We start from the raw sequence: 13,450 nt of genomic DNA, 5'->3' as shown, positions 1-13,450 counted from the left end.
ACAGAGTTGCAGAAAGGCATAACCAAACACTGCAGGAAGCAATGGAAGCCATGCTTTTTGACACAGGGTTGCCACAGTGCTTTTGGGCAGAAGCGTGGAAATCTGCAAATTTCACTCTGAACCGCTCATACAGTTCTGTAGTAGGGGACACACCATATTTTCTGCTGCACGGTAACAAGCCCAAGGTGCATTTCTTCCGTGTGTTTGGGTGCAAGGTTTGGGTCCTTGTGCCAAAGGCAAACGCAGAAAGGGCGCCCTAGGTCCTGGAGAATGATCTTTTGTGGGTATCTGCCAGAGACCAAGGGGTGGAGATTTGCCTATCCAGAAGGCAATCAGTCTAGGATTCTGGTCAGCAGGAGTGAGCAAAGTGGGTGGACACGCATCCATGGGAATCCTGACATTCTCTCAGAGAGTCTGCTTGACTCTGCTGAGGAGGGAGAAGTAGAAACTGAACCTGCTGCTGAGGATCAGGTCCCTGACCTAGAGCAGGAACAGGAAAGGGCATCTCCAAAGGCTGTAAAGCTAGAGCAAAGGAGTTCACCTTCTTCTGCCACCAGTCCAGTTGAGAAGTCCAGAAGATGCAATAAGTTAGAGGGGGAGTCTTCTGAGGACAAGGACACACTAGCTGGCCCCAGCGGGTCAGAGGGGGCATCAAGCATAGTGCCCAGGCGTTCAGCTCGCACTACGAAAGGGAAGCTGCCCGATAGGTTTGAGGTCACTAGCGTGTGGGTTGGTATGGCTCAATGTTAACCAGAGAGCTTTGAGGAAGTTCAACAGTTGCCTGAAGAAGAAGCCAGGAAATGGCAAAAGGCAATGAATAATAAATAATAATAAATTTTATTTATACCCGCCCTCCCCAGCCAAGACCGGGCTCAGTGTGGCTTGAAGAAAGAGTGAGCTCAACGGAGCCTCTGGGTGTGTTCTCCATCACGACGCTGCCTGCAGGCAAGCAGGCCGTGGGCAGTCGTTGGGTTTACTGTCTTAAACCCACAGCAACTGGGGAACTACAGTAGAAGACTAGGCTAGTAGCCAGAGGTTTCACGCAGCGGAAGGAGCTGCATTACACTGAATTGTATTACACTGAAGTGTATGCTCCTACTTCCAGAAGTGAAACCCTGCACATGCTCTTAGCCACTGCTGCAGAAAGAGGTCATCAGGTGTATCATTTTGATGTGGATGTAGCCTATTTGAACTCAGACCTGAAGGAGGATCTGTACAAGCTGAGTCGCAGTGGAAGTGCACCCCCCCATTATCACACTTCTCTCCACAGAAACTCTCCAGGATTCCCCACCAGACTCCTCAGCCTCCTTTGTTGCTTCTGGGGGAAGCTGACAGGAGACCTCAAGGTTGACCAAGGTCTCAGGGAATTTCTAGTATCCCCTCAAGACTCAGAGGGAAATGTGATGGGTGTCCAGACAAACCCCCCACATGTCACACCTCATGACCCCCCGCAGTGTGTAAGGAAATTCAAGCCTTATCAGGAGAAACTGGCCATTCTCCAGGCACCCGGCTCGATCTCCTGTTGACCTCACTGTCTGCATTCCCGGCAGGATACAGGCTACGTCACGATCGGCGATCCTCCTCAAGCGTGAGAAGAACACACCACTCTTCCCTGCTCCCTGCTCCCCCCAGGGAGGGGAAAGAGATAGACAGAAATGTATTTACATGCCTTTATTTCTGTCTTTGCTGCATTACAGAGAAACGCGTCTGCTCTCTTCAGACTCCAACAGTAGAGAGACAAACTCCACCTCCTGTACTTCCTGTACAGGTCAAATTACACTCTGAGCTAAATCCGGTGCTCAGCACAGTGAATAGACTGTCCCTTTGTTCCCACGGTACAGTCCCAAACATTCCCTTCCTGTTTTGCTTTCCAGCCAGCTGCAGCTCGCTGCCGCATTGCTTCTTTTCCGTAACATACTCCCCCAAAAGATTCAATGTGTGTTGCGAGCAAAGCGTGATCCAGAGAAGAAAACAAACAGTTGTTATACATATAACACTCCCCTGTTGTTTCAGTTCCACCCTTGCAACTACCTGCCACTGGTATCCCCAGTGTACCTCTCTGGTTGTCTGTCTTCCAAGGAATGAGTGCATCTGCATTACCTTGGCTAGGGAATGTAGTGTTACGCTCAGCAACTCCCTGTTGTGTCTTTGTCTCTGACTTAGACACAGCTTCAACCTGTCTTGGGTTGTTAACAATAGTAACACATGCAACAGCTAAGTTAGCAAACTCTTTTGAATACCTCTTGGGTGGTACACCCTTTGTACCTCTCTCAGACCTGCGTATGAGGTGCTGATCCTCTCTGCTCACTGGTTCAGTCTCAGGACTCTTTGGAGAACCAGTTCCAATAGTAAACAGTGGTTCATCCTTCATCTGTGAAGGTCTATCCATTGTGTGAGATTTCCTCTCAATGACTGTGTCAACTGAGCTGTGTGAGCTACCACTGTCATCTTCAGTACCACTGTAATCAGTAAAATCATCATCATCATCTGAATTGTCCTCTGTGGGAAATGTGTGAACAATTACTCTCTCCTGTTCAGGAGCACTCTCTAGAAACTTTGTGAGAATCACCTGACCAGATTCAGACAAAATTACTCTGTAGAGACCCTTTTCATAACCCACAAAAATGCCTCTGGCACTCTTTACTCCACCTGGAGCTTCTGTTCTCACATGAGACCCAAAAACCTTAAAATGGGCAACAGAAGGTTTTCTATGGAACAGCTTCTCAAAAGGAGAACTTCCCAAATCTTTTGAAACCTTTCTTAACCACGTGTGACAATAACACATTAACGACTCCGCCCAAAACTCATGTGGCAAATGTGAACTCAGCAATTGTGCCTGCATCCCTTTTTGCAATTCTTTGTTCACTTGTACACAGACACCTCTGTTCCACGCTTCAGCAGAAACAGCAACCCTGTGCCTTATCCCTTTCTTTTCCAGGAACTCCTGAAAATCCTGTAAAAGAAAAACTGGCTTTTCATCTGTGAAAAGACAATCAATGTTAGCATCATGAACATTCTTAACTTTGTCACAAAACTCTTTAAACCTTTCTAAGGCTTCTTGTGGATTCTCTAACACATATACCCAGACAAAATGAGAGAAACAATCCACACACACAAGATATCTTGCATTGCCTTTAGATGGTGCTAGAGGACCAATCACATCAGCATACACCCGCTGAAATGCGCTGTCGACCCTTGTCTCCTTCCTGACGTTCTTCGTCACACCTGCGAGAGAAGTCATGTTAGAATCAGATGAATTACATTTCATGTAATCACTTTGATCAAAAGTCAACAAATACAGTTCATCTTTCTCTCTGGCAGAAAGATACAACTCTCCATCTTTGAAGATCTTGCAGCTTTCACTATCATAGGACAAAGTCAGTCCTTTCTTTGCGATCTGCGAAACACTCAGCAGATTGAACTTTAAATCAGGAACCAAGTACACATTGTTAATAGTCAAGTTCAGACTCTCAAGATATACAGTTCCAAACCCGGTCGCTTCCAGCTCCTGACCATTGGCCTGCTTCACAGTGAAGCTTTGCTTCTTAAACATCGAAAACAGAGTTCTGTGTGACGTCATGTGTTGCGTCGCTCCAGTGTCAATGACAAACGTGTTCTCCACTTCTGGTGTGGTTCCTTTCGACATCAAAGCTTTTGCAGGTTTCACCTGGGACTTGGTATGACTTTTGCCTGACGCCTCAGGCTTTGCAGAGCTCCCTTAGCTCCTTTCTGTTGACGTGGCTTCTTACAGTTCCGCTGAAGATGCCCAGTCTGTCCACAATTGAAACATCGGACAACGTTAAAAGCTACAGCCTGCTCTTCATTAGCAACAGCAGTGGGGGAGTCAGAACTCCGAGCTTCTCTCCCCCTGTCTTTGACATCCATTGCAGCAAGTCTGTCTCTTTCATTCAGCACGACGGCGCACACTCTCTCCGCCATGAGATCCGCGGCCGGTAGGGAACCAAGCTGACTTGCAACCGTTTTATAAGTCCGATTTAGGCTGTTTATAATCATGAAGCAGAATATCTCCTCCTGTAGAGGGAAATTGCGTTCCGCCATCTGCTGGCGTAGGAACTTCATCTCTGTCAAATGCGCTTGTACATCTCCATCAGGCGCAAGCCTCAGATTGGTCAGCTTTTCAAAATGCAGCAACGCTGAAGAACCAGCATCTCTTTGATGTATTCTACGCAGCGTCTCCCAAATCTCTCGTGCGTTATCGAAACTCTGGATATGCACGAGCTGGTCATCCGAGACACACAGAATTATAGCCGTTCTGGCTTTCACATTCTGTGAATTCCAACCTGGCGTTGGTGCTGCAGGGATGGGGTTCTCAATCACCCCAAAAATCCTCCGATTCTGAAGCAGGGCTTTCATCTTTATAGACCATGATGAATAATTGTCATTAGTCAGTGGAGGTGGGTAAGGTAAGCCTCCCCCCTTCTTGGCATCCATTTTGAATCCAAGCCTCAGCTCTCACTCTCGAGCCTGTAAAATCCAATAGTCTCTCTTGGTTGTTTTCTGCCTCACCAGTTGGCAGACAAACGCAAGCTGTTTGAAAGTCCTTTAAAAAAACAACAGCGAAGTAGACACAACAAACTTCGTGTTCCAGCCCCTAGTCAGTAAGTTTCCACTTCACTGACGACTCGTTGCTTAGCAACTGTGCATACCAGTCTTATCTAGGTATGCGAGGTATTCGGCTGTTTCTCCCAGTGCTGGTTTCTTTCAAACGCAGACACTTCAGTGAACCGAAGATTGCTTCTTTACGCGTTCACTCTCACAGCCATAAAATCACCATACCTTTGGGGCTCCGTTGCTCGGCGATCACCTTCTCTCGGTGCCCAGCCATGTGTGTAGCTTCCAGCTGCAAGTTCACTGTATCTTCTTTCCCCTTGGTGTAGAGGATGAAGAACGATCCATCAACCTCTCTTGCAGACTTGCATGGATCAAACCATCGGCTGCTACCAGATGTAAGGAAATTCAAGCCTTATCAGGAGAAACTGGCCATTCTCCACGCAACCGGCTCAATCTCCTGTTGACCTCCCTGTCTGCATTCCCGGCAGGATACAGGCTACGTCACGATCGGCGATCCTCCTCAAGCGTGAGAAGAACACACCACTCTTCCCTGCTCCCTGCTCCCCCCAGGGAGGGGAAAAAGATAGACAGAAATGTATTTACATGCCTTTATTTCTGTCTTTGCTGCATTACAGAGAAACACGTCTGCTCTCTTCAGACTCCAACAGTAGAGAGACAAACTCCACCTCCTGTACTTCCTGTACAGGTCAAATTACACTCTGAGCTAAATCCAGTGCTCAGCACAGTGAATAGACTGTCCCTTTGTTCCCACGGTACAGTCCCAAACATTCCCTTCCTGTTTTGCTTTCCAGCCAGCTGCAGCTCGCTGCCGCATTGCTCCTTTTCTGTAACACAGTGATGGCACCTCCACAAACCCCACAGCTCCATTCCTTGGCCTCAAACCCCGAGCATTTGGAGTCTGGGAAGCAAGGAGGAAAGGAAACCCTGTGCCCCCCATGGTGGGTCCTGACTTTATTCACCATAGTCCTCCCGAGGGATTGACACAATCTCCCCAAACCTCCATTAGCCCCCTTTGCCCCCCTTGATGAGACTGGGAGGCAGCGTCAGCCAGCAGAGCAGCAGACCAGACACCATTTCAAAACCACTTTTTCTAGTGACATGGGCGGGTAATAAACCCCTTCAGCCTGCCAAGAATCACAGGAGGCAGGTGAGGGGGAAATGCTCTGGTTGGTTTGTTTATTTCACAAAATTTATACGTCACTTAATTGTGGAAAAAAGCAACACCTCAAAGTGCTTTACAAAAGGATAAACCAAGAAAACCAAGAGAAAAATTGCAACAGTGCTTTAAAGCAAAACACGAAAACAGATTAAAACCACCTCAGCTTTCTTGCCATGTGGGTAGACTTGTCTGAGCAAGGATGTTTCCATCAGGTGTCAAAAAGAGAAGAATGAAGAAGGCGCCTCTTGGTCTCATTAGGCAGGGAGTTCCAAAGTGTGCTGAAGGAGAGAAAGGAGGGGGAAACATTCCCAGGGGCCCATATCTACATGTATTCATTTATTTTTAAAATTTCTATACTTCAACTGTAGATTTCAGGGCGGTTCACAATGTGATGGCAGAGGAGGAAGCAGGGTCATCAAGCTCACCCTAAGACTGCAGACGAGAAGGGATTTCCTCAGAGGGAAAAAGACTCAGGCATCACCAGCCGCAGGCAGGGTTGGTCTGCGGAAGAGAGGGATTGCAGGGGGTGCTCTGGTTAATGAATTATAGGGGGTTGGACTAGATATTCCAACTCTACAACTCCATGAGTCTTTGAGGGGTGACTATCCCCTCCTCCACCTGGAGAGGAGGAAAAGGGCTTCTGGGGACCCTGCTTGATCCTCCCAGGAGCAGGCCTCATCCCAGGGACCAGGAATGTCCTCCAGCAGCACCTGGCAAACCACCTTCCTCTTCTGCCCCCAACATCTGCGCCACTGAGTCGGTCCTGAGGATGTCGTGGTCAATGTTCTCAAGAGCCCCTCACTGAGAAGGTGAACAGCAAGGGGGCCGCCCTCCCTTGCAATGGGTCAGGGGAGAAAAAGGCCCAAGACCGCATTGCAAATATCGGGCTGCCCCCAACTCATTCTGCTGAGTGGGCCTTGGTCTCCTGACCCAAAGACTTCACCTCCCACCCAGCCCATTAAAACTTTTTTCTTTATTCTTCTCCTTTATTCTTCTGTCTTGAGTGTCTTGACTGTCTCCCCCAGTCTGAGAAACAGAAAAAAAAATTTGTTCCTCTGTCAAAAGATGATCTGCAAAAGGATCCCGGTTGGCCCACACTGGGCTGCCAGAGGTTCAGAAGAGACCTTGGCAGCCGTGTTGTCCCTGCCCAAGCCTTGGAACCAGAAGATTGCACTCCTAGTTTTTAGTGAAGCAGAAATAATAGGGGCAGAGTTAGGGTTGCCATGCGCCTGGATTTTCCAGGACATATCTGGAATACTGCGATTTTGACCAAAAAGCTCCACAACATTGTCCCAAAAAACTCAACATTCTGTGATTACTAAGACCCAGCACGGGTTTATCAAAAACAAGTCATGCCAGACCAATCTCATTTCTTTTTTTGATAAGAGTTACAAGGTTGGTGGATCAGGGGAATGCTGTGGACATAGTGTATCTTGATTTCAGTAAGGCTTTTGACAAAGTCCCCCATGATATTCTTGCAGAGACACTAGTCAAATTTGGGCTGGGCAAGGTAACTGCTTTTTTAAATATATTGTTTATAGTTTTCAATTACAGTCCAATAATAGTCTCATTATAACAATACCAATATATAATACAATTATTAATGCCAATTGTTCAAATACCAAATTGTATAATTTAGATAAAGTGCCCCCCCGTACTATATTTCATGGTTTTCTTTATTTCTGCATTCCAAAATCTTATTAATTTCAATTACATTCTGGTCATAAAAATAATCCCTTATACAACAACTGCAATGTTGTTCTTCCTGTGTGTGGCAATTATTCTGTGCATGGTGTTCCTTCCTGTCCTTGCAGATGACTCAATAAAGAACCTTATTTGTTCCTTGGCAGTTCACAGACTCCTTTCATCCTTCCTTCCAGCATAATATATATGAGCAATAATACTTCCAATTAAATTAAATTAAATTAAATTAAATTCCAAGTTCTCTTAGGGTTATTAGCTAAGGCAACTGCTAGGTGGATTTGCGGCTGGTCAACTGACCGAACCCAAAGATTGCTCATGACTGGTTCCTTCTCATCGTGGGAAAAAGTGATCATTGGGCTGCCATTGGGTTCTGTCCTGGGCCTGCTATAGTCCAGTGTCTTCATAAATGACTTGGATGAATGAATTGAGGGGATGCTCACCCAATTTGCAGGTTACGTCAAACTGGGAGGGTAACAATGCCGATGAAGACAGAATCGGACGACCTTCACAGAATCCTGTTTGGGGGAACAGCCCCCTTGCTGTGGAGCCCTCCATCCCTGTGTCTCTGCTAGAGGACCAGCCTTTTCAGGGATGAAATTTGGGAGTGGCTCCTCTGCTCATCCCAAGGAGGCCCCCACCACCACTTAAAAGCCCCTTGGATAACTTTAGATTCTTGGGACCAAGTGCCCTTGGCAGACTCTCCTTCTAATGGTCCCATTTCAAGGCAAATCGGCCCTTTCACATTCACAGGACCTGTGGCTCTTTCTGCTGAGTGGGGCCCCGGCCTCCTGCCCCACAGCCTTGCCCTGGCAGCTCCCCTGGCCCCCCTCCCCATACGATACTTTGCTGAAGGTTCTCCTTTGCTTCTGCCTTGAGACCCAGGAGAATGTTTGCTATTTTGCTGAGAGAGGATCTGCAAAACAGACCCCATTCCCCCTTCTAGAGAAACCGTGACAACTGCAAGGTATAATATCCGTCCCTGTGATGTCCCTGCACAAGCCTTGGCCCCAGAAGGGACGCCTCTCCCAAACCCCTCTCTGGGGGGTCATGTCCCTCCTGGAGCCTCTTGCCAGGGGGAGGAAGAGCTGGACGACTCTTTCGACTGGCATTCATTTTTGGAAGGAGGCATTTCTACAAGGCACACACAGAATAGGGGCAGAATGGGGAGAGGAGGGAAAACAGCAGATCAAGACCCCCCCCCCGAAAGCAGTGAATCCTTCCCTGGGGGTGTTGGGACATGTTCTGTGCCCCTGGTCTTCCACTGGTGGGTCGCAGCCTGATCCCATGTGGGCTGAAACAGGAGCCCTGAAACCTCGCAGATAAAAAGATGGAGAAATGCAAGTTGGGTTGAAAGGGGGTCTTGGGTCTGGAGAGGTTGAAGAGACCTGTCTCTGCCCCACAGCCGACTCACGAAGAAGGTCTGGCCAGCCTGACTGGGCCACATCCTGGCCTTGGCTGACCTGAAACACCAACACCCTCTCCTGTGGGTTGTGCCCCATAGCCTAGAGGACTTGGAGGGGTTTCTGCCCATTCTCTCCTCTTCCTCCTCCCTCCTGCCTTAGGAAGAGATGACCCACATTGCTCTCCTGATGCAAGAGGGAGGGGGCTGCTCTCCAAGGAAATATCAACCCCTCCTTGAGCCAAGGCCAGGATGTGGCCCCGATTCCTCTAGTAGAGGATGCTATGGGGCTTGCCCAGCCCCACTCCATTCAGCTCAGCCATTCCCAAAGGGGTCCTTCCCTCAAATGGCAATTCCTCTTAAGCCATTGCTGCTGGGCTGAAGGGGGGGGGGCTGTGCTGTGGGGGGGGGGCTGGAAGCTACTTCTCTGTGAGGAGGTTTTGCTGCGCTCCCGGTTGACCTCAGTCTCCTGGATCGTGGCCAGCTTCCCTCTTTCATTTCCCTGAATGCTGAGCTGAGCTCCAGGCCTCCATGTGGGGGGAAGCAAAACTCCCCCCAGCGCCTTTCTGCAGCGTCTCCTCTGCTGCCAGAAACAAGGGGGCAGAAGGAGGGAGAGGTGGGGAGGGAGACCTGTGCTATGGGCCCAGAAGTCCTGCTTCTGTCACCAGGGAGCAGGCTGACTGGATCCTGCCCCTCCTGTCCAGGGACCCCCTTGGCCCCCTCCTCTTGGTCTGTTTCTTCCTCCAAGAGGCCTCCTTCCCAGCCTAAGGAGAAATCTAGCACAGCAGGGAGAAAGGCTGCAGGCCAAACCGTTGCCCCAGTTTCCTGCTTGCAAGGAGGTTATTTTCCTTCACACTGGTGAAATGACAGTAAAAACATGAAGCTGCAGCTACAGTGGAGCAGTCCTTTCTACCTTTCTCCCATGGAAACGCTTGTGGAATATAGATCTGAAGTTCACAGCCTCATTGCCTCTGGGGGTCCACAAAACCCACATTTCTCACACCCAGTTTGTCCCCTGGCAGCCCATCCCTGAGCATCTTGTATTATGAAGAGATTTTGACCCAGAGTTTCCTCCTCCTCTCTCTCTCTCTCTCTCTCTCTCTCTCTCCAGCCAAGGTCCTTCTCTGTGGAAGTGACTCCTCCACTCTTAAACTGAGCCTTTGCCCTCAGGTGTTGCTGCTGTTTTGTGCCACCACCAGGTGTTATGTACTGAAATTCTCACCCTGGGCCAGCAGGGGGATACTGTAGATAGTTATGCAAATGAAGGATCGAAAAGTGACATTCAGTGATTGGATAGTTTTAGAAAATGGCAACAGTTACATTGTTCTGGAGCTCTATATAAGCAGGCTGACTGAGCCCCTCAGCTTAGTTCTGTTCTGGCATCTGAATAAAGAAGAGCTGTTTGAAGAATCGCTGTGTCGTCTGATATGTTTGCCCACAACTTAACACCAGGAACTGGGCCAATGTGCAAATCCAGTTATGGGATTTAAGCTCATGTACAGATAACCTGCAACCGTGGGCGTAGCCATGATTGTGGTTTTTTTTGGGGGGGCAGGCCTTTTGTTAGGAGGCAGAACCTCAGCTTGCTTTGTATTTCAATTGATTTTTATTGATTGGATTCAAATGTCCAACCCTCCCCCCATGGCTGTGCCCATTCTTACAACCTATTTGACTGGTCCTTTTTTGAAGCATTTTTTTCCTTCAGAAAAACAAGATGCAGAGAATTCCCACCATGGGGGGGGGGGGCTGAGTGCTGGGGAAAAATTGCCTCCTTCCTCTTTGAAGCAAAATGCAAAATGCAGAGGCTGTCACAAGCTCACAGCTTGCAAACGTTGTTGTTGGAATATGAAGAGTCTGCCATTTGCAGTTTTGCATTTAAGCCCCAAAATAGAAATTAGAGTATTGGATTTCACATTTTACATGGATGATTATTGACAGTGGGGAGAAGACAGCCTCTTAACTCCCCCCCCCATAATTATTTGAAGCGGGTTGTAAAGCCAGAGATGCTCCGACCAATGACTTGTTTTAAAAGTTCCTGTTTCGAGGGAACCCAAATGTCACAATCTCCACTTCTGCCTTGAAGCACAAAACAGGCTTGGGGGAGGGGAAAGCAGAGTTGCTATTGCTGCTGCTTTGGGGTGGGGTGGGGGTCTATAGTGTTGTCCTTTTGGGGACTTTCCTGGAAGGGAAGCTTGATGGGAGCCAATTACAGGTCCCGACCCTGCCTGGTCATCGGTTGCTGGGCAGGAAACACATTGCTCTTGCCGAACCCCTTAGAGTGCAGCCCTTGCTGGTCTCTGACTGTGTCCTGGGCTGCTGAAGGGGAGAAGGAGCCTTTGAAAGGCAAGAGGGGGGACGGAGGAGGAAGACAGCCTGCAAAGATCAGGCTACCCCCACCCCACTTTCCCCCTAGCTCTTTCCCTCTGGATCAGCCCTTCTCCAACTTCTGACTTTGGGGGATCAACCCTCCTGCTGTGGAGGCCCCTGTTCACTTGCACCAGACCAGACGTTTCCCAGATTTGAGAAATGTTGCCATAGGGAAGTATCACTGCTCAGGGACCCCTTCTTGCCCACTTGGGGTCTCTTGGCAATGCTAGACTCCGACTCTTACCCCCCCCTACTGGAAATATACTCAGAGTCGAGAGTGGATTTCATGCTCTTTATTCAGTTCATAGTGGTGAGGAGGGAATGAATGTCCCCTCAAAGTATCTGCTTTATATACATTATTTACACAATGGGCTGCACGTGATTGGCTAATTCCGGAATTCTCCTGTAGGTCAATCAGGTTGTGGATTCACTTCTATCTGGAGCTGGATTGGGTGGCTCCTGCCAACCAATCATACTGTTGCATTGTTCTAGGACCAATCAGACTGCTACATTCTGAAGCCTATTGTTCTAGGACCAATCAGACTGCTGCATTTTGGATGCTATTGTTCTAGGACCAATCAGACGGCTACAGTTTGGATTCTATTCAACTCAGTACATAACACTCCAACTTCTGACATTTGTGAATCAGCCCACCTGCTGTTCACTTGCACCAGACCAGACTTATCCCAGATGAAATTTGAGAAATGTTGCCATACTGAAGGATCACTGCTCAGGGGCCCCTTCTGCTAGACTCCAACTGATACCCTCCTTACAGAGGTACTGATAGCACATGTTGAGGAGATTTCACCCCTCCCATATCCAAGAATCTCCTGATTCTCCAGAGAGGAGACGACGTGTTCTGCTCTCTACTTATTCTGCTCCAGCACCGAGTCAGTCAGTCAGTCGGTCAGTCAGTGAGAGAGAGAGAGTGAGAGAGAGACAGAGTGTTAGAGATCGTGTGTAGAGATAAGGTTGCTGCTAAGAGCAGCTGCAGACACTCAGTGCAGTGCAGCATTCATTTATGCTTAGACCTATTAAGCTCTGTATATAGTTGTATAATAGTTGTAGATATAATAAAGAAGATATTCTACAGAGCTGCTCTCTGAGTTATTTATATACTCTGCTAGACTGCTGTACTCTGCTGTGCGACGACTGTCTTCTTGTGGGAGTGAATCCGGTGCTCACAACTTTAAGCTGTGAGTCCACGGCACTTTGACCTGTTCCTGTGCAGAAGGTGGTCTCTGGAAGTGCTACCCAGCTCGCCTAGCCCAGTCGGGGCTGAAGTGGATGAGTCCAGTTGGTGCCACTGGCTCAAGGGCGATGCTGACATATGTTGCCAGATGTGAAGAGTCAGCCCTAAAGCCTTGAGGGGCCTGCTGCTCCTTCTGCCAACTGGGGCCCTGGCCTTCTGCCCCCAAGTCATGCCCTGACAGCACTCCTGCCTTGCCCCTCTGCCAAACTCTGCCTTTTGTCTTGCTGCATTAATTGGCTTCCCCCTAATTTGGATCCCACTCATTTGAGATCCAGAAGAAGCTATGAGATTGCACAGCAAGCTGGGCCTTGTCTGTTGGCCTCTGTGATGTTCCTGCTCAAGGCTTGGCACCAGGAAGGACGCCTGTCCCAAACCCCACTCGGTGGTGTCATTTACCTTCTGGAGACTCTTGCAAGGGGAGAGAAAGAGCTGAACAACTCCTTGCGTTGACACAAAAATAGGGGCAAGACAGGGAGCTACCAGCAAAGAGTGAATCCTTCTCTGAGGGTTTTAAGGCATGTTCCAGGCAACACAGTCAACACAGTCAACTCATGATGGAGGTCTGGCCAGGCTGACTGGGTCACATCCTGACTTTGCATGTCCTGAAACACACACCTCCCCTTTGGGTTGTTCCCCCTGTCAGAAGACATGCAGTCATGCACACTGGATTTGGAGGGGGTCTCTGCACATTTTCTTCCTCTTCCCCCCCATCACTCACTCCTATCTCAGGAAAAGCAGGTGCTTTGCTCTGGTGAGGCATTTTAGGACAGGGGGATGGGCTGTTCTGTTTCTCTCCTCTGTTCCCCCAAAGTGGGAATCCACGCGTCGGGTGGGATAATGGTTTGGGGCATCACACAACCCACAGCAGGCCTTGAGGATTAGAAGAGTTGGGTTATCAGACTGATAAGGGCCCCACAGCTCCTGCTGGCTCGCCTGGTCTTCTTTTATCTCCCAGAATGTGACCATAAAAGCACGA

The 13,450-nt window shown here is 48.8% G+C and overlaps 1 protein-coding gene and 2 long non-coding RNA genes across 4 annotated transcripts in view; 2 read left to right on the top strand and 1 right to left on the bottom strand.

Moving 5' to 3' along the window:
- Positions 1-13,450, bottom strand: part of LOC310702107 — a 281,230-nt gene that overhangs the window by 116,698 nt on the left and 151,082 nt on the right. Inside the window, exon 2 of the long non-coding RNA XR_014523242.1 lies at positions 5,709-6,281. This is a non-coding gene — a long non-coding RNA (uncharacterized lncRNA). The remainder of the gene's footprint in view (positions 1-5,708; positions 6,282-13,450) is intronic.
- Positions 1-13,450, top strand: part of LOC310701841 (H-2 class II histocompatibility antigen, E-S beta chain-like) — a 49,001-nt gene that overhangs the window by 18,421 nt on the left and 17,130 nt on the right. The gene's annotated exons all lie outside the window — the stretch shown is intronic.
- Positions 1-13,450, top strand: part of LOC310702054 — a 42,446-nt gene that overhangs the window by 28,478 nt on the left and 518 nt on the right. The window lies entirely within an intron of this gene.

The sequence above is a fragment of the Podarcis liolepis genome (genome assembly GCF_965112155.1).
Source record: "Podarcis liolepis genome assembly, chromosome: 2".
NCBI classification, from domain to species: Eukaryota; Metazoa; Chordata; class Lepidosauria; order Squamata; family Lacertidae; genus Podarcis; species Podarcis liolepis.
Note: the sequence above shows the minus strand (reverse complement) of the source record. Positions and strands in the feature narration are given on the sequence as shown.